The sequence below is a fragment of the Haliaeetus albicilla genome, chromosome Z (genome assembly GCF_947461875.1).
Source record: "Haliaeetus albicilla chromosome Z, bHalAlb1.1, whole genome shotgun sequence".
In the NCBI taxonomy this organism is placed as follows: Eukaryota; Metazoa; Chordata; class Aves; order Accipitriformes; family Accipitridae; genus Haliaeetus; species Haliaeetus albicilla.
In genome coordinates, this window is record NC_091516.1 from 66,768,099 (window position 1) to 66,792,348 (window position 24,250).

A 24,250-nucleotide genomic window follows, 5' to 3' on the forward strand; every position below is an offset into this window, starting at 1 on the left:
AGAGGAAGTAGATGAGCAGAATAGTAATAGGATGCTTAATTGGATATCAGCCCCTATAAACATGGCAGAAAAGGCTGCAAGAGCCTTAACAGGTGTGTGGATTGTCCAGCTCATCGTTCACAAACGAGTTTCACCATGTCTAGTGCACACAGGCGACTCATGGGGGGTTACAAAAGCAACCCAGCCTTGGGTTGCCTTGAGGCCCTGTCTCTCTGCAGAGACGACCCACGGGGAGCTGTGTAGACAGCTTAGCCCTGGGTTGTCTGATAAACCCTAAACTAAACAGGGCAGTGGCTGTGCCATTCAAAGAACCAAAACCTGAACTGAGCCTTGAAATCCCTTAACAAATAGTGTGCCCTGAGTCTCAATTCAACCACTATCCAGTTGCCCGAGGAAGCAAGGTAAAAAAAAAACCAAACAAAACGTGAAGGGTTTCAGCTTCAGTTTCAAATGACAACCTTGTGTATTCAAACAACCACAGACCAGCAAAGGAAAGATAAGGGGAAACTCCACTCAGATATACATAATCCATTTAGGCATATATCATAATCCACTCAGACATAGTCATACACACCATTCCACAAGTCAGGGGATAAAAACTCTAAGATTCAGGTTGGAAATGGGGGAGTCACTTCTTCTTGTGTGCTTGTGGTTGGTTATCTGTGAATCGCTTGTGGTTGTAATAATGTACTACTCTTGCCTTAAAAAATTGCAATAGTGCACTCCTCCATTGTATCTGTAAAACCTGCAACAGTGGTGTGTTAAGCCTGTAAGCGAAGTTCAAACAAATCACTTGCTTGAACCTTGCAGTTAAGTCCTTTTGGGTCACAACAGGGTAACAATTGGAAAAGCAATTAAAAAAGGGAAACAATCTTACAATGTATGTGTTTCTAGAAAGATTTTTCAGGAATGGGTGTTCACTTCAGTGCCGGACACTGACTACTGTCAGCAGGTCTTCTCTTGCAGATGCCCTCATTTCAAAACTTAATGCCTCCTGAGAGGCTCACTTTACCCAAATGTGCAATTTCTTGAGTTCAACATAGAGAAGAATGAGTGAGGTGTAATGGTCTGTGCTAAACACAAAAGCTGAGAATACATGAGTTAATGATCTCTTCTGGCCCCAGACTTGTGAATCCATTGTATTTTAAGACACATTACCTGAAGCAGACAGGATGTTTAACTTAAAAAAGAGGAAGTAAGCATAATTTATATACAGTACTGAGGAGAAGTTAGGCAAATATCTTACAACTTCTGTAACCTTTAAGGAAATTAACATATTAATTCATGTCAGTTGTTTTCTTACACGTGTTTGTTCATTTTGTATAAACATTCTAACAAATGCATTTCCTACTCTACTGCATAGAGACAAAAATGGCAAATAGTTAATTCTAAACAGATGATATTCATGGGAATGGATTCCAAATTCTGTAAAGATCACTGCCTCAATAGAAATTTGATTCTAACAGTTTTATTTGTCTAGTGGGTTAATGAAAGTAAATGATCTCTGCTGTGAGAGGGATTCTAAAAGGGCTGAGTGTTGATCTAACTTTGAAATTACATCCTGAAATTAACTTCAAAAGCATGCATATTCTCATTGAATCTAATAAAAAAACTGCTAACAGAAATTCAATTTTTATAAACAAGTGCTGATAACTACTTACAGACATTCAACAGACCAGTGATAGTTTGTATTCTACAGTATAGAATTTAAAATAACTAAATGTGAGAAACCATAACTGCTTATAAATAACTAGGGAACAGAAAAATCTTAGTTTAATCTTTTAAAAATTATCTTCTTAATTTAGAAGCAACTAAGCAAATAAAGCAGGGCTCCTCCAAGTAGCCTACTCCAACTTTCAAGTTGTTTAACATTCAGAACCAAGAAATACCAAAAAAATGCATTCACCCTATATACTTTCATCTCCAACTTGCCAAAACAAGCACAAGAAAAGACATCTTAGTCTCCGTGAATTAAATTTAGTTTACTCATTTTTTAACCTTTTAGGGATAAGCCACACGTGCTTTTTCTGAGGAAATGACATATATATAAAAATCATCAACTAAACTTCATCAATGAAGTAAGAAATGTTTCTGTTGTTTTCAGTGGAGCAGGAGCTGGAACAACTGCCTTCTATGCAGTCTATAAAATGGAATTGGGAGTGGGGTGGTGTATTTTATTAGTAAAAAGCTATCATAATCTGTATTAATTACCCTTTTCATCTTCTTTACAGTTTAGGAGTGGTAAATCATTGAAAGCACTTCATTCAGTGAACTCAAAGTTTTAAGAATTGTGTGGTAAATATCAGCCTGAGACTCAGGGAACATCAGATAATTAAGAAATAAATTTGATGATTTTTTTTAAGTCATTAATTTAAACAGACAAGTATTTAATTATACTATCAGAAAAGTGTGAAAATTAACTTCAAAGGAAAGAAGAAATTATACTGTGTTTTCGCCTTTGCTTTAATTAAAAGTAGCAAGGAAACTATGTTTCTTTTGTTTATGAAAGAAAGGAATTTGGTCTATACCTGATGCTTTCTACACTTGTATAAATGTAACATTAGAATAACAAATCTGAGTTGAAGCATACTTTTCCAGAAATAAGTCTTTCAAACTGTCAAGTCCCCTCTAAAAATCAGGATAAAGCTATAAAAGGAGAAATTGATTCCCTCCTACATTTGAGAATCTCTGAGCCTGTAAACATGCAAGAAGGAGAGCTAAATGAGTGAGATGATTAATTAGCAATTTCCAAACAGTTACTCAGAGCAATGTTCCATGATTTGTAATACATAATTGTTGCAGCACCTCTTTTAGGGTTATTACATTACTGAAATAGATTATTCATATTTGACAATCCAAATCAGTGCATTGAGGTGCATAAGATAATGATGACATAATATGCTCTACTCTATGACATCACCTAACTCCTTGACTTTCAAAAAAATATATAAAATGTCCAACTTCAGCAAAGTCCATTGGCATCTATAATTAAAATGTCATGTACACCATGATTGTACACATTCATTTTCTCTCTCTCTCCCTCTACAGCTACAGGAAAACCAAAACTCAACTAAATATTACAATAGGATCTGGTTAGGGCTGAAAACTATGGAAAGACACAAAGAAAATAGTGCACTGTCGAGTTAAGATGGAAACATATACTGAGGGTCTCCCAGATTTACAGACTACCTACCTGTGCTGCTTTTCCTCTAGTTTTGATACATCTGTATTAGGAAGTGAAACAATGCATGGAAATATTTATAATGAGTGCTGTAGCACAGCTGACGACACTAGGTACCTTCCGAAAAAACTCTCAAGAATGTTCCACAGACAAAGGTCAGTCTGCCTAGCAGACAGTTTATGTGAGGCCATCATGTTTTAGAGAATAAAACAATTTGCTAGCAAGAAGGTGAGCCATTCCATGACTTTTGCCCCCAGAACCAGGATATTTTCCAGGGTACATTTAATTTACTTGCACAGACACAGCATTCTTCATGCTTTGCCTTCAGGTTCCTGTTGAAATCTGCATCACCATCTGTCCTTTCACTAGCAACTCTTCCATAGTTGTCTCTTGCATAGGCACACATACACATACAAGGTATTTACTAGCTTCTTCTAACTTTCTTCTAATGGAAACTGTTTTTTCTCCACCCTGCCATTCCACTGACAGAGGCAGGAAGCTGCTGGTAAGATGCTTCCTATTCCAGATGGATGCTGGTGAGGCAGGTAATCCCTGGATAGATGAAGAAATCTATTTAGGGGCTTCCAGGATTGCAGTCTTCTTAAATTTCACAGAATTACAGGTGTGCTTCTTTGCGCTGAATGTGGAAAATCCAGATGTGTTGACTATGGTTACGTGTTAGAGGTAAATGGTAACAATCAGACCATAAAACAGAACAGCACTGAAAAGTCAGCTGCTCTGGAAGGGTTGGGGAAAGAGCAAGTAATGGTCTGTCCACATCAGCATTTTATTTCAGAAAAAAACAGCAGTGCAATTTTGAAGCCTATCTCCCATTTAGCCCCACTTCCCATGCTTCAGTTTTCATGGTGCATTAGTGTCACATTAAAGCTGTCTTCCTTTCAGATTTAAGGAAACCAAAATAAGATGTTCAGTAATGTACTAAATTTGCTTCAACTGCTAATGGGCATCCAGTCCAAGAGGTAAGGCTGTCTGAAGAAAGGCTCAGTGTGAACATGGTGTGGGTGCCTCAGCACCATCTAATCTTCTCTACAGACCTACTTATATTGTGCTGTGCTATGTGACAATGTATACATAGCCTGTATAATAAAATACTTCAAATCTCTCAAAAAAAAAAAAAAAAAAAAGACAGGGAGAAACAGGCAACTAGAACTTTTTCTGGCAAACTTCTCAGGACTGAAATTTCTTTCTTTGCCTTCAGCATCCATAAACCAATGAAGTAATGATAAAATAACAGCAAATATCCCTTTGGATAAAGGGCAAATTCACACAGAGTGTTTGAAAGATAATTTTTCACAGAAACACAGAATTGCCAAAGTTGAAAGGGACTCTGGAGATTGTCTTCTCCAAGTTTCCTGCTCAAAGCAGTCTGAACTAGAGCAGCTTTCCCAGGACCTTGTCCACATGGATTCTAAGTATCTCCAAGGACTGGGACCTTACAACCTATCTGGGCAACCTGTTGCAGTGTTCAATTGTGCTCAAAATAACAAAGTTTTCTTATGTTTAGGTGGAATTCCTGTATTTCAATTTGTGTCCATTGCTTCTTATCCTGTTACTGGAACCATGGGAAACAGTCTTGCTCCACTTTCCTGCCACCACCCGTCAGGTATTTATACACATGACTAAGATCCCCATGAGCCCTCCCTTCTCCAGGCTGAGCAGTCCCAGCTCTCTCAGCCTTTCCTCATAGGAGAGATGCTCCAGTTCCTTAATCATCTCAGTATCCCTGAGCTGGAATAACTCCACTAGCTCCATGCCTCTCTTGCACTGGCGAGCCTAGTCCTCGCTCCAGATGCTCCACTACTGGCCCTCAGTCTCCTAGTGATTGGCCTCCAGCTGACCTTTGTGCTGCTGATCACAACTCTTTAAGTCCAGCAGTTCAGCCAGTTTTCAATCCACCTGACTGTCCATTTACCTAGCCTGCCCTTCATCAGTTTGTCTATGAGAATGTTATAGGAGGCAGCATCAGAGACTTACTAAAGTTGAGGTAAGCAACATTCACCACTCTTCTCTCATCCACTAAGCCAGCCATCTCATTGTAGAGGGCTAAAAGGTCTTCTTACGCTTTGCGCTACTGAGCTTGAATTGCAAAACTGGGAGCTCACCTAAGCCTATGGTTTTACTTTTAATAGGTTGTGGTGGGTTGACCTTGGCCAGATGCTGGTGCCCACCAAAGCTGCTTTATCACTTCCCCTCCTCAGCTGGACAGGGGAGAGAAAATATAATGAAAGGCTGGTGGGTCGAGATAAGGACAGGGAGACATCACTCACCAGTTACCCTGATGGGCAAAACAGACTCAACTTGGGGATATGACTTTAATTTATTACCAATCCAATCAGAGTACGGTAACTCAAAACTCAAAACACCTTCTGCCACCCCTCCCTCCTTCCCAGGCACAACTCCACTCACCATTTTCTCCAACTCCTCCCCCGCAGCAGCGCAGGGGGACGGGGAATGGGGGTTGGGGTCTGTTCCTTGCACGTTGTCTCTGACGCTCCTTCCTCTTCAGAGGCAGGACTCTGTGGGATATTTAGAAAACAATGGACATATAGTGAACAGTACAGGCACAATGGAACTGATTATTCCGTGAGCCAGAGGCCTCTGCAGGCAGCAGGCCTCAAGGACGTGGCGAAGATTAACTGTTGCTACAAATTTGATGAAGCGAGCACGAAAAGTAGAACAAGGCTAACTGTTGCTACAAAAGTTTGATGAAATAAGCACAAAATGCTGAACAAAGTTGGGCCTACGTGACTGAAAGCAGGACACAAGACAAGTTACAGGCGGGGGGAACCATTTGCATGATCAGAAGGCCTTATCCTATCAAATTATTGTTTTAGGCGTGTGGACAGCACATGTTAACCAATCAACAGATGGCTTACACATGAGCAGGAACTAAAATACTTATATAAACCAAGCTATTTGGGCAATAAATTGGCATCTGCTTTAATCATATTGATTGTGTGCAGTGTCTGTGACTTCCGCGTCGACAGGACTCCTCACTCTTCTCCTGCTCCAGGCTGTGGTCCCTCCCACGGGAGACAGTCTACGACGAACGTCTCTGGCATGAGTCCTTCCCATGGGCTGCAGTCCTTCAGGCACAGGCTGCTCCAGGGTGGGTCCCCCATGGGGTCACAAGTCCTGCCAGAAAACCTGCTCCAGCGTGGGCTCCTCTCTCCACGGGGCCACAGCTCCTGCCAGGATCCTGCTCCAGCGTGGGCTTCCCACGGGGCCACAGCCTCCTTCGGGCATCCCCCTGCTCTGGTGTTGGGTCCTCCCTGGGCTGCAGGTGGAGATCTGCTCCCCCGTGGACCTCCCTGGGCTGCAGGGGGACAGCCTGCCTCACCATGGTCTTCCCTACGGGCTGCAGGGGAATCTCTGCTCCGGCACCTGGAGCATCTCCTCCCCTCCTTCTACACTGACCTGGGGGTCTGCAGGGTTGTTGCTCTTACATGTTCTCACCCCTCTTTATGGCTCCAGTTTTCTGTTGCGCAGCAACTTTCTTCCCCCTTCTTAAATCTGTTCTCCCACAGGCGCTGCCACCATCGCTGATGGGCTTGGCCTTGGCCAGTGGCAGGTCTGTCCTGGTGCCAGCTGGCATTGGCTCTGTCGGACATGAGGGAAGCTTCTAGAAGCTTCTTACAGAAGCCCCCCCTGTAGCCCCTCTGCTGCTGAAACCTTCCCACGCAAACCCAATACATTGGTCTTCAACATCACTTTCCTGAAAATCAGTCTTCAAATGATACTCACTATTTTTCTTAAAACTGTGCAGTAGACCTAGACCACCAAATACCTTCACATTATTTTAAAACCCATTGTGTTTTTAAATGAATTTTTAAAAAATTACAAAATATTGAACAAAAATTTTATGCTAAGATATTCATACATTTTTATTACCTCTAAACATGATCATGATGAAATGATAGAAATAATGTATACAATATTACATCTATTTTATGAATATATGTATATATGATACACTGAGAAGTGTTCTGTTTCAGATGTTAATTTTGTTTCCAAGTTCATGATTGTGGAAGGAAGAAATGAGTGATAAATACTACATTTAATTAGTTTGGCACTAGTGTGTTTCACAGTTAACGTTAGCACTGTTTTTTCTCAGGAGGACAAAAAAAAATCAGAAAAGTGACATTTTTATTTTGATTCTTTAAAACCGTATTTTTCTGTATTTGCTTTCAGACACTCACACCATATTATGTACCAGAAGAAAATATGATGCGTAAAGGGGAAAAACAAAGTCTTACACCTCTATAGCATTTGAGTATAGAAACTAAATACAACTTTTATATCTATCCCAGACACAATGTATTATTCTCCTTTCTTTCAGAAGAGAACCCAACAACCAGCAGCGCATGATCTGAAAACAATAAAAGGTTTAGCAGGATATATAGTGGTACAGTTGCACCAATACTTCAGGAAAAGTTCCCCTTCCCCCTCTGAATAGTTGAAAGAAGGAATATCAATACCACTCTTACATATCAGTAGTGCAAAATATAACAGAGAATAGCCTGTTTCAGACTGCTTCTTACCATTTTATTAAAGATCAAATCAAACTTGTCTATTCTCAGTACATCCACTTTATCCCAATACAAGAAACACAAAATCATATTTTAAAGCATGGGAGAGTACCCATCTGTTGCATGATGATTGACAGAAATCCCATTTCTGAAAGCTGAAATGGCAGATGGCCTTTCTTGATCTTCATCAGACGGATTTGTCATAATATGAAATGTGTCCTTTCATTTGACATGCTCTTTCTCATTGATTTCCAGATGACAAATAACTAAGAAATGAACTGAGAAATAAACAAGCAATGGCCTTGGACCTTTATTCATAAGGACTGGAGATTTTCTTGAATTTTAATTTAATTTTCAATTAAATGAAGATATACTGTAAGAAAGTCAACTTCATAGGCTCCTTTAATTGCCTAATATAAGAAATGCTTCTAAAAGCTAAACTTTTGCAGAATGCCAATGCAGTTATTGCTGTAGAGTTCAGGTTGCAGGCAACTTTTCTAGAAGATGTGGACATATACTACAGTAAACATTTTTACCTTATTTCAATGAAATTATTCAAAATGTGGCTTTAGTATCTTTTTCTTTCTGTGTACTTCTATTTCTGAATACAATTATCTGTTTACAATAGTCAGATTTTAGGTTTTACTTATATTCTAAAGCAAAGGAAAAAATCTTGCAGAACACAATGATACTGAAATTTCTTAAAGAAAAAAAACCAAACCATAGTCCATGACCATGGTTAATCTGACACTATAAAAGACAAGTTACTACCCAGTCCTGCTAGGTAGGAAAAACAGTTTCCTTTACACCCAGTCTTGGCACTGGAGTTTACTTTTTAGAGCTTTAGAATACTAAATAAAATGGGAAAAAAAAGCTCTCTTTTTTTTCCACAATCATTGCATCATCTCAATATGGACCAAAAAGGGTCTGATTTTGATTCATAACAGGAAGTCTCCCTGAAAGACTGCTAAAAGGATATATGCTCACCTTACTTTGTCATGTACTTACAGTCAACACGATGGAAATGACTCAGAACAATGTCTTTATACACCAAGATGGCATACAGTTATCTTAAGTGGGCCTTCTACAGAGGACCATGTTTCTACAAAAGCTGTTAAAACATTGGTAATAATCAATTGCTTTCAAAAATGATAACATAGGAATGATGTCAAGTCTTTCTTGCTAATTGCTTTTGTTATTAACAAGGCACTTCTAAAAAGAGACTGTCTTCTTTTGAGGTTCCCTTTCTGCCTTCTCCCCCATGGTAACTGATGGATAAAAACATGAGCAACATACGTAGAAAAGCCCCTATAGCCAAGGATGCAGCATAAAAAGGCAGTCTTTCTTTCTGTAGCACTTTTAAGAAGTGAGCAGAGAGTCAGTGCAGAAGTACTGAAAGGCCATAGCAGTGGAGGTGATGAGAAGGTGAGGAAAAAGATTAAGCAAGGAAAAAGACAGGTCTGTGGTATGCTGGAGTAATGAGAGGTTGGAATTGAACTGCGATGCCCTAGGAGTTCAGGCATACACCAACAGGAGCCAGAGTTCTACAACATTTACAGTGGACCTGAGACTGTGGCTGGGAATGCAGTACTGTCCACTTGACAGATCCCCCTGATATACACTGGAGAGAGACAAGGGAAAAAAACAAATAAAAACCAGAGCAGAAGTCTTTCCACAGTGAATCTCTGTGCTGTATGTGATCTAGGATCAATTTCAGTCACAACAGCTAGGAAAGGAGTATGACTTCTTTTTGAAGGAATGTAATAATTCTATGAGTCTCAATCTTTTCAGTATTATAACACTGTGGAACCTGAAAGACTGCATTAAACAACATGCATTGATGCAAAAATGTGTGCAGACATTTCTCTCTTTTCATTAATCTCATGTACTGTATTTATTACATAATTTAATCTTATGACAACTTCTACTCCTAGGCTTAGAGGCATCCTCCTCAACATTCTCCTCTTCCAGACACACAACCTCCTTAAAACACACAGTAAGAAAATCTCCAAGCTAGAAGGCCAAGCTTTCATTGCACATACTCGCTGAACTGTATTCACCTGCTGCTAAATTCAGCTGGTAAATTGGAAAATGCCAGCACTGCAAGAATTAGCTCCTCATTCTATGCAAAATACCATGCTCCACAGTAGTATGTGCCTTTGTCTGGATTCTTCGTATTTGCAAAATCGTTGTACCTGCTCTTTTGACCATTCAGTGGAACAGATATTCCATTTCACTTCCCGAGGACTCGATAAGGTCACTGTATTAAGCATCCTGGTTTGTTCAGCTTTTTGCCACTCTATGGTACACTGAAGTTACAGTCAGATTGTTTCTAAAGGAGACTGTAGCCTTAATGAAATGAACAGCAAATCTTCATTCTGGAGTCAAGTTCAAGATCCATCAGAGATTCTATTAGCACGCACACAAGATGCTTGCCCGAATGAGCAATCACAGATGTGAAGGCCTAGAAGAAGACCTGAAAATGTCAGATTAAGATGTTCTGTTAAACTTCTGCTACATTTCAGGTGAGCATTTCTTTTTGAGCACAGCATGCTGAAGAATCCAAGAAAACAGAACACAAAAAGTAAATTTGAATTTTGAGATCATTTGATTCCAAGAACTTCTTTTTATTAGTTAATACTTTATATTTCTTGGAAACACTTTATAGTACAAGTACTTAATGCCCATTAAAATAAATTATTAGAACCAGTTTTAGACTAATATTAAGGTTCCATCTTGAGTTTGTCTGATCTTTAAACCCACTTTATTCCTCATGTCTTCTGAACATGGGTCCTACACACCCACTAGATTTGTGTCATTATCAAAATATAATTTCTCTGAGGACCACAAAACAATGTTGATCTGTGAGTTCATTTTTTAAAAAATTTTTGAAGTGAATATAAGGAATGTCAAAGGTATTAGGCTGAAAGCCATTGATAACAAAATTCATTATTTAATTGAGGACAACATACTTCCTGGAAAGTGACAGTGAATGATTTGCCTATTAATCCCATCTGTTTCAACTAACCAAATGACACCACCAGAACTTCACTAATGGAAAGGACACAGAATCTAAGCTCTAATTATGATTTTTTTATATCCAAACTAGTTTAAAATCTCTAAATTGAATCCAACATTGTAGTTGCAGAAGTACAGAATTCCTAAAACCTGCAAAGGACCTTGGATAAATGCAACTAAGCTGTGTTAAACATCATGCTACCACTGTTATCAGTAGCCATGGCAGGTCAAGGAGCTTTAACTCCAGTTCTGGGCAAAACCAACATAATTATTCTGCATGGAGCACTTACAGAAAATATAATTTTCTGGAAAAGGCTGCCGAGAAGCACTTCAAACAGCAAAAATATCCAAGATTGAGAGGGGTGTAAAAATATGATAAAAATCTTCAAGTATTTAAGAAGCTGAAGAAAAAAAAAGAAACCAGTGCTTCTTCCATGTCTGCAGCAAATGGGCTGAAAAGTATTGGCTGTAGCACAGAAGTTTCTGAATTATGTTACAAAGAAAAGCACTGGAATAAATGGGAATAAACTGCTCCATCATTGTAGGCCTCTAAAATTGGGTCAAAAACCCATCACTGAAGGTTGACTGACTTCAGAGCAGAGGACTGGACGATATGTCCTCTGAACACTCCCAGCCCCATGATTTACTTCTAGACAAAATATCACTAAAAAACGTAAAAGTATGTAAACATGCTGGTTTGTTTAAATCCACACACCTTCACTGCTAGGTATCTTTTCTCTCATGCTAGAGCCTATGACAGGCAAACTAGTGAATTATTGATGGGAAAATCTGGTTCTGGCAACTATCTGCAAGATTTTGAATTACATAGAATGTAAAAAAAATGGATTTGAGCCAGGAATAGAAAGGCCTTAATTCTGGCATAACCTAACCAGAGAGATACGTGACCTTCCTGTAGCAGAAACTTCATATTTTGCTCCCCAAATGGAAAGAGTTTAACATAATTCCATTTTAGTGAGAGCCAGGGACCATTTTCTTTGGCAGAAGTGGGAGAGCTCACCACATTTCGTATGCTGGAAGGACAGTTGTACAGAAAATCTGTTCTTTTCAGGGTCCTTGAAAACAAATTAAGACTGATTTGTTGCAGGGAGCGGTGGTAATCACTCAGTAAAAACTGAAAGAAACACCCTATAGTCATTTGAAAGAGGACTGTGCTCTGGTCAGTCTTCTTGCTAAAAGCCACCTGATATGTTCTCCAGCATGATGAATTTAGTTTTATGCTAACGTGTCTCAGTGCCTTTGGAAAGCACTGACTTGCAACAAGCCAGATTGCAGCATGGGTACATCTAGCACGCAGCTGTCTGCATCTGATCCAGCAGGCATGTACTGCATTACTGCAGAATACTGCTGGGCAGAGTTATGCCTAGAATACGCTATTTTGCTATTGTAGTAGTATCAAGATATATTAAGCTCACTGCATCAATTTCAACTTTTCATTTTATAACACTTTTTAAACCAGTTTCAAAAAAGGCACAAAGCAAAACTTAATTTTCACATCACTGAATAAGAAGAAAGCCATAATGAGCCTTAATGCAAGAAAATGTGATCAAACCTGCTTAAAAGATCAGTCCTGTTGAAAAAAAGTTTCATTTCTCATGTGAGTTTAACTTGGGTAGAAGAGGTCACACAGCTTTTTACAGGAAACCTCAAAAGCAGCACTACAGGCTCACGCTACCTATGGGAAAATGACTGAAAGGCAGCAGCACCCCTACTGACATGGTGGAAACACCTATGGTTTAAGTGAGTGTGTGTACCACGAGGTGGTATGATTAGAGACAGTTTGTTCATACATCCCATCACACAATGAAATATACAGTTCATATGAGGAAAAAGCTGCATTTTGTAAATCTGACCAGAGAAAAGGAGTTATTACACCCATGGTCTTGTTTCTGGATAGGCATCTATACATGTTACATATATTTGTGTGTATATGCATATATATATATACACATACATAAGTATAAAGCCAAGAAAGCATTGTAAGAGTAACTGAAATCTTAGGAGTCTGCTAATTATTAGTCCAGGTCCAACTGTTACAGAGAAAGAAATAATAATGTAGTTTAAATTGTTATAGTCCTTGATTTCTGCCCTTTTCCTGGTGTTATTCTCATGCTTCCACTGCTCCTCTGGGTCCTAAGGATGGCATTTGCATTTTGGTGGGGGACATTAGAGCAAGCTGTCAGCTTCTGAAGTCCTTTGCCAAAAGAAATATATTTGTGTTGGTGGTTTCTTCTTCACTCTAGCATCCTTTTGGAGGCTTTCATACAATTTCCACAATGCTTATACAACTTTTGCTTTACTCATTTGTCTGCAACTTCATGCTACATCCCAACTTATTACAAATAGTGACTTTTAGGTATGTTGGTTACTACTCTTTTGTTTGCCTTATTACCCCTAAAACCAGTTTTGTCAGGCTCCAGATCTGCATTTTTTTTAACCAACCATGGGTGAGTTTCTCATAGCTGTGGTGTCTCCAGTGCCAAGCCTATGCCCCATCCTTTATAACCCCATCCCTCTACTCCTCTACATCCTGTAGAGGATGTCCTCCATCTTCTCCATCTGCTCTCAAACTAGGCCTGTATTTTTCAGTGCTGCATCATTGTGTTAGATTTGTAAATACCTCACGCTACACAGAAAACCTACTTGCTGCTCTTATCTGTGTAAAGCTACAGTTGTACCACAAAAAAACCCATCCAATCAACCAGCCAACCAACCAAAAAAACAGTCCACAAAACAAAAAAGCAAACAACCAAGCAAAAAAAAATCCCCAAAAAATTAGCCACAGGTACCCAGTTAATTAGAGAAATTGATGTCACAGTTAAGCCAAGTAAAACAAAGCCGCAGACAAAGCCCAGACAAACTTAAGTACTGAGACCTTGCTAATGCAATAGAAAGCTTATGGTCTGCTACCAGCAATGGCAATACTGCCTTATAGGCCTATACAGTTGCAGAGCTGAGAGCTATGGTGTTCAGCTCTTTGGTGCTTCTTAGTGGCATGGGGCTCAGCCTGACCAAAAGACAGGGCACCGTTTCCTTATGTCGTTTGTTTCTTACATTCCACTTCTTTCACCCAAGCATAAACATTTTGTCACAAGTTATTTGAAAATATTTGCAAAATTTTCAAGATCAAAATATTTTTAATAGTTGAAGTAAAATTTGGAAATACTCCTACCAGAAAATAGAATGCACTACTTTGAAGAGCTAGAGTTAATAATTTTTTTTTTAATTTATACTTTTTTCCTTTTTCTTTCTTTCTTTTTTCCTGGGTTTTTGTTTGTTTGTTTGTTTGTTTTAACCTTTCTAGTAAAATCATTGGCAGTTTCTTTTATTTATTCTTAGGCTTAAACAAACTGCCATCAGAAAATACCCTCTAGTAACAGCTTACTGACTAACATTGTACCCGTATGTCAGCTTCTGACATACTCATCCCTTGCACCACCTTGCTGTGAAAGCCTCATGGTCCCTTTCCTACCAACCTCTTTGTACTCCCTTCCATACATCTTCCCCCTCTCCTTCCCCATCAGTAGTTAATGAAAGCAAAGTGATATAGCCCAGCTGATTTCTGCCTACTTTTCTTTGTATGTTGCCCCCTTCTTCAGGTTCTGGCTATCAAATCCATTACTAATACTCTTTTCTGCCTTGGGATCTCTCACTCATCCTCATGAACTATTGTTAATCCATGGGTTAATGTGTTTCTGTTCAGGATTTTCTGGACAAATAGGTATGAACATGTGCAGTGGAGTAATCCTTTGAGAATGCATCAGATTTATAACTCACGCGTAAGCTGTCTGCACAGTATGCCTGATGCAAGGCTCATGCAATGAACTGGAGAGCTGATCTGCAAAATATCAGTGCTCAGGAATTCAGGATGTGGGTGGTGCCAAGCAGGTTGCTGGATTCCTGAAAATTCTAGATTTTGTCAAATAAATCCAGATTTGAGACAAATGCTCACATGTCCCTGGGTAAGGCAAGGAAAAGGACATGCCATGGGCACTAGGGTATATGTTCACCTTCTGAGTTACAACTATTTCTTTTCACTCTCCAAATCCTCCACACATTTTGTCAGCTGTGCTTCTGACACAACGTGACTCCTCTGGATCTGCAGCTGGCTGTCCTTGTCCAGCACACACAATGATGCATCTCAGATCTCTCTCATTCCCTAAAACCTCCTCCACACTGGCCCTTATTTTCTGCTTTACACAAAACTTCCTCTATGCTTTCTCCATTCCATAGTCTTTCTACAAGACATCCCTGTAAAGCTTTCTTCATTCCTATTGGGGTTCAAGCTACAGTAAAGCTGCTGTCTCGGATGTGTAAGCAGCAGAAGACAGCAGAGATTCTCGACCCTAAACTCCAGGATGTTTGCCATTTCCCTGCTGACTTTCCTCCTAAACACATTCTTCTAGTATTCTGTTTGCAATAGGAAAAAAAAAAAATCAATTAGGTCATGTTATCCAGCTCCTTGAACCTTCACTGAAGTTACAAAATTGATCAGTTTTAAAGTCATTACGTTACAAGCAAAAAGAAATGCCATTGAGACAAGGTAGACTCCTCCACCTTTGCTTTTAACTCAGCCAATTCTTTGCTTCATTTACCCAATGATTATTACACAAAACAGTAATAGCTAAGCAGCTCAGATGGTCTGAGAGTCCTTTTTTATTATGCACTTACAAACAAGAGTATCTCCCTCTGGGAACTCAAAAATCTATGTTTCAAATGAAGCAAAGTAAGTGACTAAAGAGACCAAAGAGAAAAGGGAAAGCAAACATATGAGAAACTACCAGGTTTGAATTAACAGTTAACATTGCTCACTTACATACCTAACTAACCAATGTGAACATGCAAATAAAGTTTTAAGCTTTTACACAGTCATCAGCTTCTACTTATTAGAGAGTTTCACCTAGCATTGCATGAAATAATTGCACACTGTTCTATCAATTTGCAATTGTATGTTTGGCTTGGCAGTTCATTAGTCCTATTAAGTTAAAATGCTACAATTCTGCATATTTACAGTATCCTACTTCTTATATTATTAACAGCAATGAAATACTCAGGTACTGAAAAAAATAAGGAGACAGCTAAAGCGTTAGCTTTTTAATAATGTAAATATATAATCAGTCACACAGACATCTCACTGCATAGTTTACTTTGCAGATTGCTTTACAATTGCATCTTTTCGTTATCCAGTGTCCCCCACCTGATTACTGACATGAACCATTAGACAGTCAGTCAAATATAATATGCCAATAGCATCAAGAAAGTTTCTGTGTCATAAGGAGGAAATGAGATGTAAACAAAAATATTCTTCCTGACTGGTAGTTTCAAATACATATATTATGAAACACTAACTTACGGATGGTAATCTCTGCTGCCTTCCAGTAATTAAGATTAAAACTTATTACTAGAGATTAGTTTTTCAGAGAACATACATTCTTCTAAAATGTACAAAACTTGGCAAAGGATGGTAGTTCTGTATCTTTTAATGTGACCACAGCTGTACATTAGCAAACTTACTGCTATGAGCTGGTGAGACCAGTTTTCAAATCCTGAGATTTTAAACAACCATCTGGCATTCAGCAAAGTCCCCTTTTGGCTAGTACTCTTGACAAACACACAATCTTAATACCTGAATGAATGACGGATGTCTGACTACTGCTCTGCAAAAAGAGAAAATTATGCCTATCGATTCCAGTGGGAGACTTGTGTTGCATTCATTCAGCTTGTGAAAAGTATACAACATGGAAGACGTCTCAAACTGCAGGCACTACTGATTGTGAAAAAACACTTTCATTTAAGCTACTGATAAAAAAAGGTATGACCTTGTACATCGGTCTAATAACAAAAGCTTTGAGTTTTTATTCAGCTGCATCAGATGTCAAGTGAGGGAAAAGCTTTGCAAGAAGGTGGTATGTTGTTTGATGATGGGTCACTGAAGAGAGGTTCTCAAGACAAATCAAATTTCCATACCTGTTCCTCAGTAGCACCTTCCCCAAAGACACAAGTCCCTTCTAAAATTTCACCTTATGCACACAGATAGTAATTCATGTCTCAAAAGCAACATAACTGTATTTATACATGGTTGTGATATAACTAATAAGCCATACCTTCTCAATTTTTCTTAGTCAAAGCAACAGGGCTTTCTTCTTTCTAGTGCATGAAGGTGGATCAAACAGTGGATCAAAACCATCCTTCATTGCGTAGTATAAACTGTGAAGGGTATAGCACATATTTAGGACTCATTATTATATTGTATTGAAACTAGAGGCCAAATAAACAGAGCTGGACCAAACATTCTGTTTATAATAATTTCTTTGGAAAATATCCTTTTCATGTATAACATATGACAACTGTGGAGAGCTGTGATCTGTTGTGATCTGTTTATACACAACTTAGTTCATTATATGAACTAATAATGAAGCATGCTTAACTCCTTACTGTTACGAACTATTTACATGCCATGCATCAGTTTTGACTTTAGTAGTTTTGACTATATAGCTATTTGGGAATTCTTCTGAAACTCAAGTTTTGTCTTTTGTTCTGCATATTATGTACAATTTACAAGACATGCATTACAATTGGTCAAGGTAATAATTTAAAATGTTATCTTAATTAATATTGTGCAAAATACAGAAGTAGTGGAGATTAATTATCATTCTCAGTAGATTTCCTACCTCCCACTGTATTGGCTTTGTGTGGCAGGGTTTTGGTAGCGGGGGGGGGTTACAGGGGTGGCTTCTGTAAGAAGCTTCTAGAAGCTTCCCTCATGTCCGACAGAGCCAATGCCAGCTGGCACCAGGACAGACCTGCCACTGGCCAAGGCCAAGCCCATCAGCGATGGTGGCAGCGCCTGTGGGAGAACAGATTTAAGAAGGGAAAAAAAGTTGGGACAGATGGAAATGGCAGCTGGAGAGAGGAGTGAGAACATGTAAAAGAAACAGCCCTGCAGACCCCCAGGTCAGTGCAGAAGGAGGGGAGGAGATGCTCCAGGCGCCGGAGCGGAGATTCCCCTGCAGCCCGTGGGGAAGACCATGGTGAGGCAGGCTGTCCCCCTGCAGCCCAGGGAGGTCCACGGGGGAGCAGATCTCCACCTGCAGTCCAGGGAGGACCCCACACCGGAGCAGGGGGATGCCCGAAGGAGGCTGTGACCCTGTGGGAAGCCCGCGCTGGAGCAGGCTCCTGGCAGGACCTGTGGATCTGTGGAGAGAGGAGCCCACGCTGAAGCAGGTTTTCTGGCAGGACTTGTGACCCCGTGGGGGACCCACCCTGGAGCAGCCTGTGCCTGAAGGACTGCAGCCCATGGGAGGGACCCACGCTGGAGCAGTCTGTGAAGAACTGCAGCCCATGGGAAGGACCCACGGTGGAGAAGTTCATGGAGGACTGTCTCCCATGGGAGGGACCCCACGGTGGAGCAGGGGAAGAGTGTGAGGAGTCCTGCCCCTGAGGAGGAAGGAGCGGCAGAGACAACGTGTGATGAACTGATCCCAACCCCCATTCCCTGTCCCCCTGCGCTGCTGGGCAGGGAGAAGGTGGAGAAAATGGTGAGTGGAGTTGAGCCTGGGAAGGAGGGAGGAGTGGAGGGATGGTGTTTTGAGATTTGGTTTTATTTCTCATTACCCTATTCTGGTTGATTGGTAATAAATTGAGTTAATTTTCCCCAAGCTGAGTCTGTTTTGCCCGTGACGGTAACTGGTGAGTGATCTCTCCTGTCCTTATCTCGACCCACAAGCCCTTTGTTATATTTTCTCTCCCCTGTCCAGCTGAGGAGGGGGAGTGATAGAACGGCTTTGGTGGGCACCTGGTGTCCAGCCAGGGTCCACCCACCACACCCACCAATGACACAGTTGAGTACCCCAAAGCCAAAATAAGTATTAGGAAGATTCATTGGAAGAAAGGCTAGAAAATGCATGGCCCAAAAATATATTTGTTTTTAAAAAGAAAATCTCTTTCTCTCTGTATATAATAGAAAACAATTCTGGAAGATTTCACATCTGCAAAGTTAAAGTTCTTCAAGCTTTATAACACTGTAAATGTTACCAGCTCCATGAAATGTCACGGGAATGTAATTTTAGATGAATTTGAAAGATGCAGTGGCATTTCCAAAAGCACCTAACTGACTTAACAATAAATCCATAAAAGGACTTCAAAGTTAGTTATTGCCATGTCTAAACGGTCTGACACTGTCTCGAATTTGAGTTATGCATCTTGACCTCAACAAAGCATGGACAAAAAGTTAAGGGCTCCATCTAAACTGCAGATTCTCTCGGTCAGTGAGGTCCACAGCCTTGGTCCCCAAATCATTGATGTTGAATAGATTGAGCGCACCATGGCTTCTGTGCGCTTTTTCTATCTCTAGACAGGTATCTAGACTTCCTTACATTAAAAGAGCGGAAGAAGATCGATGGCAAGCATCAAATGTCCAAGAAGTTTGTATTCAGGACATGGAGAGTTTGTACAGCTAGACCTAGGAGATGAGAAATGCCCCCACATCTGACTACTTGAAATGCCAGCCATGCAGAAGACTAACTGAACTCTTAAATTAGAAATGCAAAGGAGAATTCTACCACCACCACCACCACCACCACCCCCCAATATTTTATTTCCTATCTCTTCCCATTTATGACTTTTCTTCTGTGTATAAATCCCACAAGAAAATGAGCAGTCCCCAGACAACACAAAGCAGACTATACTGTGGCAGGAATCAGCAAGGTAGAACACCACTTTCACTGAATTAGAAAAAGAGATTGCCTGCCCTTAAACTTGGAGAGCTGTGCTGGGAGCAGCTCTTCAGTCTGCTCTGCTGAAGTGGTTCTGCGTTCATAATGGGTTAGTCTTCAGTGTGAGTTGGACCCTGGCTTTCACAGAACATAGTAAGTGTCCTCAGCAGCAGAAAACTGACACTACAGAGCGGCAGGTGGTGTTCAGGGCTAAATTCACATTAAATCTGGCTCAGAACTATTAATGTTAGTATTAGCATCAGGAGACTAAAAATCACCATTTTAGAGTTAATGACTGTTTAGATGCTTTCGTGGTCGAAGAGCTCCATCAGGAGACAAAGCCTGAGTCTTCAGCTCAGCAATAAGGCAACTGAGTTTCAGGAAGCTGTTAGTCAGTTCTTGCTGAGCATCAGACAGAGCACTACAATGAATGCAAGTTTCCTACATCTCAGCAGACAGCCTTAATCACTAGGCTATGGGCAGCACAAATTTCTGAAATGAACCTTTCCATTTTCTGTGTTTCCAGTCCTGAAAGACCTTCCCAGCAAGCTTCATCAAAGGCATTTGCATTTTCAGGAAATGTTTGGCTTCACAACTCACTGTTTCTTGCCAGTAGCACACACCTAAAAAATTCCTGACTGGGTCTAAATTTTCTGTGTAAGCAACACATACTAAAAATATGTTTTCGTAACATGTGTAGATGCATTCAGGACACTAAGTATACATTCACGGGGACATGACTGCATGCCATACAAGCATATGCAGAGAAAGTTGGTTTAGAGTTGCTCAAAACCACAGACCCAGCTCTGACGGTTATTCCAGGTGAAACCAAGTATCAAGAGATGTTGGAAAATGTTCAAATTTCTGTTAGCAAGTCACTGTCTTCTTTAAACATACTGCTTCAAATAATGAAAGAAATATTCAATAATCTTTATAGAGGCTAGATTTTCAGAGAAACCTGAGGGAGGTTTCTCCCTAAGCAAATCCCTGCTGAAAATACTAACATTTAACTGCAGTTGAATGGCAAATATTGTGCATTGGAGTTTTGCCATTAACCTCAGAGGGTTCAGCAGTATGCCCAAAATCCACAGAAAACTACTAGCCCCTGCCAATCACTGCATTAATAATGTACATATTCAGTATGAAGAGCAAGATACATAACCCTAGATATTCTAATATCTCCATTTCAAATATTAAGACAAAAAATACTTTTTAAGAATAGGGACAAAGAGGAAAAGAAATCTCACACAAACAGCCTACTATGAAAGATATGAGCTGATCTGAAAAGAGTAAACTCATCATGAGAAGGACATCGGTTTGAGCACTGCAATGACACAGTCCTCATTCTGCAGTTCCTCAGTGATGGTGGCCTTCTTGGCTGACATGAGATACTGAGCCACAGACATCCAGCCATTGATAATTCCATCATAAGCTTCTAGTTTTGGTAGTCTGAGCCCCCAAAAAGCCTTCCAGTGTACCTTAAATTGGTGGGCATGTGTTTTACTTTAATTTGCTGAATAGTTCCATTGCATTCTGAGAGAGCTTGCATACATTCATATGTACATTAAATATAGAGGGGATCATACTTGACACTCAACTTTTATGTGACATTAGTGTCCATAGTGATCACCCGTCAAATAAATTGCAAGTAATTTGTCTTTTAATATGATGCAATATATTGTAGAAGATGGGTTAAACAAAGGTCAAATAAATAGTCTGGCAACTATTGACAGGTCCTGCTGAAGCAGCAGCAAAGATCCCCTACACTGAGATCACATCCCTTTTGAAAATCATGCATGTCTAAGAAAACTAAGTAAATTTTGCTGTATGTTTTCTTTCCTATCTTTTTTTTTTTTTCCAAAGAAAGCAAACAAGGGTTACACAGAGGGAGATAAGTTGAAAATGATGGTGTGTCTGCCAGCAAATATCTAGATGCCAGTCTAGCTAGAAACAGCACTTTGAACATACAGAAAAGGAACAGTTTCCTTAGCAACAAGGGTGAAAGCTCTAAGAACATCTCTTCTGCTCTGTGCTGCTTCGCCCTTCCCTAACTCAGTCTGCCACCTGTCACTCACAAATTTAATTTAGTTTAACATTTTATAAGGTTGAGATGGGAGAATTCCTGCTATTGGAAGAACCACTAATGCTAAAGAAATTCGGGGGGGGGAATTCCATCCTCAAAATAAGGGGTGTATGTGGTTTGCACACCAAATGGGGTGTAGATGAAGCACCATGCATTGAACAGTTCTCTGGTTTATCAGACTGATACCAGCCTTTTCAAATACCAGATCACCTCTCCACAGACCCTCTGCTCTGCCCCAGATTTTGAACCTCTTCTACTCACCTGTCTTTGCACAAGCCTTTGCAAAGCAGCTTAGGGGCTCAGCTGCTGTTTCTTCCCTTTTTAGACAACTGTTACCAGAAGGTATAGGAGATAATGTCTCCATCTCTTTATATTTTCAAAGGCATGGCCAAATGTTAATCCATGCATGTTATTTTTTAATACTAATATATTCTAAACTATCCTAGAAAATTAACCATTTGTTTTGTGTTGCAAGCAGAGGCAAAGGGATGGAAAGGAGACAATAGATCAATTTTTTCAACACCTTCCCATCTTCTTGAATAAAAAGAATATGATTTTTATATTATAGTTCCCATTTTTTTGCTATATCCAGACTTCTTAACTGTTTTTACACTTTCTCTGCATCAACCTGAATGCATGAATTCTCATTGCTTCATACATTTATAAAACCTTCAGTTAATATATGCAAAGCCTCCATTTTCTCCACTAACAACGTAGTGAAAAGCCTCTGTAGTATGAGCTATTTCACTTTATCAGATACCCAAGAAGTTTTGATTTGGGACTGTATGTCAGGTAGCATATAGACTAGTAGTACTGCTAATACATGCTAAGGATGGATTTCTATGCCAGTTTGATTCCTTTTATCAAGGAACACAAAGAAACTGAAATTGCCTACACACAACCAGCAAGGAATTCCTCTTCTCTTCCTTCCTACTACTGGGTATCTGGGTGTGCAAAATTTGCTGCATCCTTCCTAAGACATATTACAAGGGAGGCACTCTGTGTAAGGAAGGTATTATTTTAGAGATACAAGGACTTTCGTTACGGGAAACTACATCTGCTTTACAGGCCCCTAGAAATTATCAGCTTCTGCAAGTACTGTCAGGAATAACCTATGAAAATGAGATGGGACTGACCTTGTTTACTCTGCTTTCACACCTGACGTGAAAGTCTTACACAGAGAAGCAATCTCCATTTCATAACCCTAACTCAGCTTCCCTTTTAAACAGATTAGGAGTCTTAAAAGTGAAGCAGCATCTCTCATTATGTGTTAACATGTTGCAAGCCTATTGAACACTTCATTGAATTTTGTATTTTGAAAAAAAACCAACAAAAAACCGCACTGAAACTTATTTTTTCAATCATGCAATGGTTTTTGCTAAAATATCCTAATGCTTCTGAGAGATGTCTGGATGAGACATGGATAGAAAGAGACAAGACAGGAATACCTCTTGACTTTAAACCATCTGTGATAAATTTTTGAAAGTTGGTTAGGTGATGATATCCCTGGATGCTTTAATCACAGCGGTATTCTATCACACACATTTTTGATACATCCATTTAGAAAGACTGATCTCATCTACTCCTAATTGATCAATCTATGTAGCCCCTTAGAAATACATATAATGTGTCAGTTTAGTTTTCAGAACTTAAATGATTGGAGTGTTTCCAAATCCATGTTCCAAATTGAATTTCCCCATTTGCTGAAGCATTCTGCAGGGTCATGGCTCTCAGTCTGAGGGGCTCTCTACCCCTCCACTGTTGTAAACTAATCAAATACAACACCAGGCAAGAATTGTTTATAACAGTTTATTACTTACAGAAATGTATCTCTTGCTGGCTTTGATTGACAGTATTGAAATTACTATTTGCTTCAGAAGGTTCTTCTTTCCATGTGTGCTTGCAATGTGATATAAGTTGTTTTTCTGAAAAAAATGCTTTGTCCTGGGTGAGGAAATTCCTTTGATTTTCCAAGCCAACCTCAGCCTTATAGCTGACAGAATGGTTCAAATGGCAGGGAAAGGAAAACATCCTTCACTGTGTCCTTTCCTCTTCCTTTCTACAGACTTTCTTTTAGTCCACCTTCCTCTTTCTCATACACAGAACAGTGATAATGTTGAGAAAGTGAAAAGCATATGTAAGGAGCAAAGCTGAGTTTATGAACCAAGTAAAATTCACGTTGATTGAGGTAAATCAATCAATCAAAGGGAGAAAAGAGATGAACTGTCTGAAAGGAAGTGAAAACAGAATGAAGAATGTGTTAGAATAGGAAGGAGAGTGCACAGGAAAAGAAGAGATGTGCTTACAGAGCAACAGCTTTTCTGGTCCCATGGTTGTTAATGGGAATTTTGATTTCAAGAGTCAGGATATTACCCATGTCGTTTAAATAGCAGTTGGCAGACATTTAATCTGCAGATGGAAAGAAAATTAGAAGAAAGATGAGAAAATAATGTCCCTATAGCTGTTTAACAATGAAAAGCTGTTGCTCATTTGTAGGCTTTCAGAAGCTAACGCTGCTATTTTCAGTTTATTGTTTAGATTGCATTTAGTCTGTTCCAAAGACAGTGACCTGACTATTAACAACAGATTTGAAGAGGAAAAGAGCAGATTCACTTGAGGTAGCCCTATCATTCTCACAGCCATATCTTCCATCTCAGTCCCAACCACACTCGGAGCTTAGAGCACT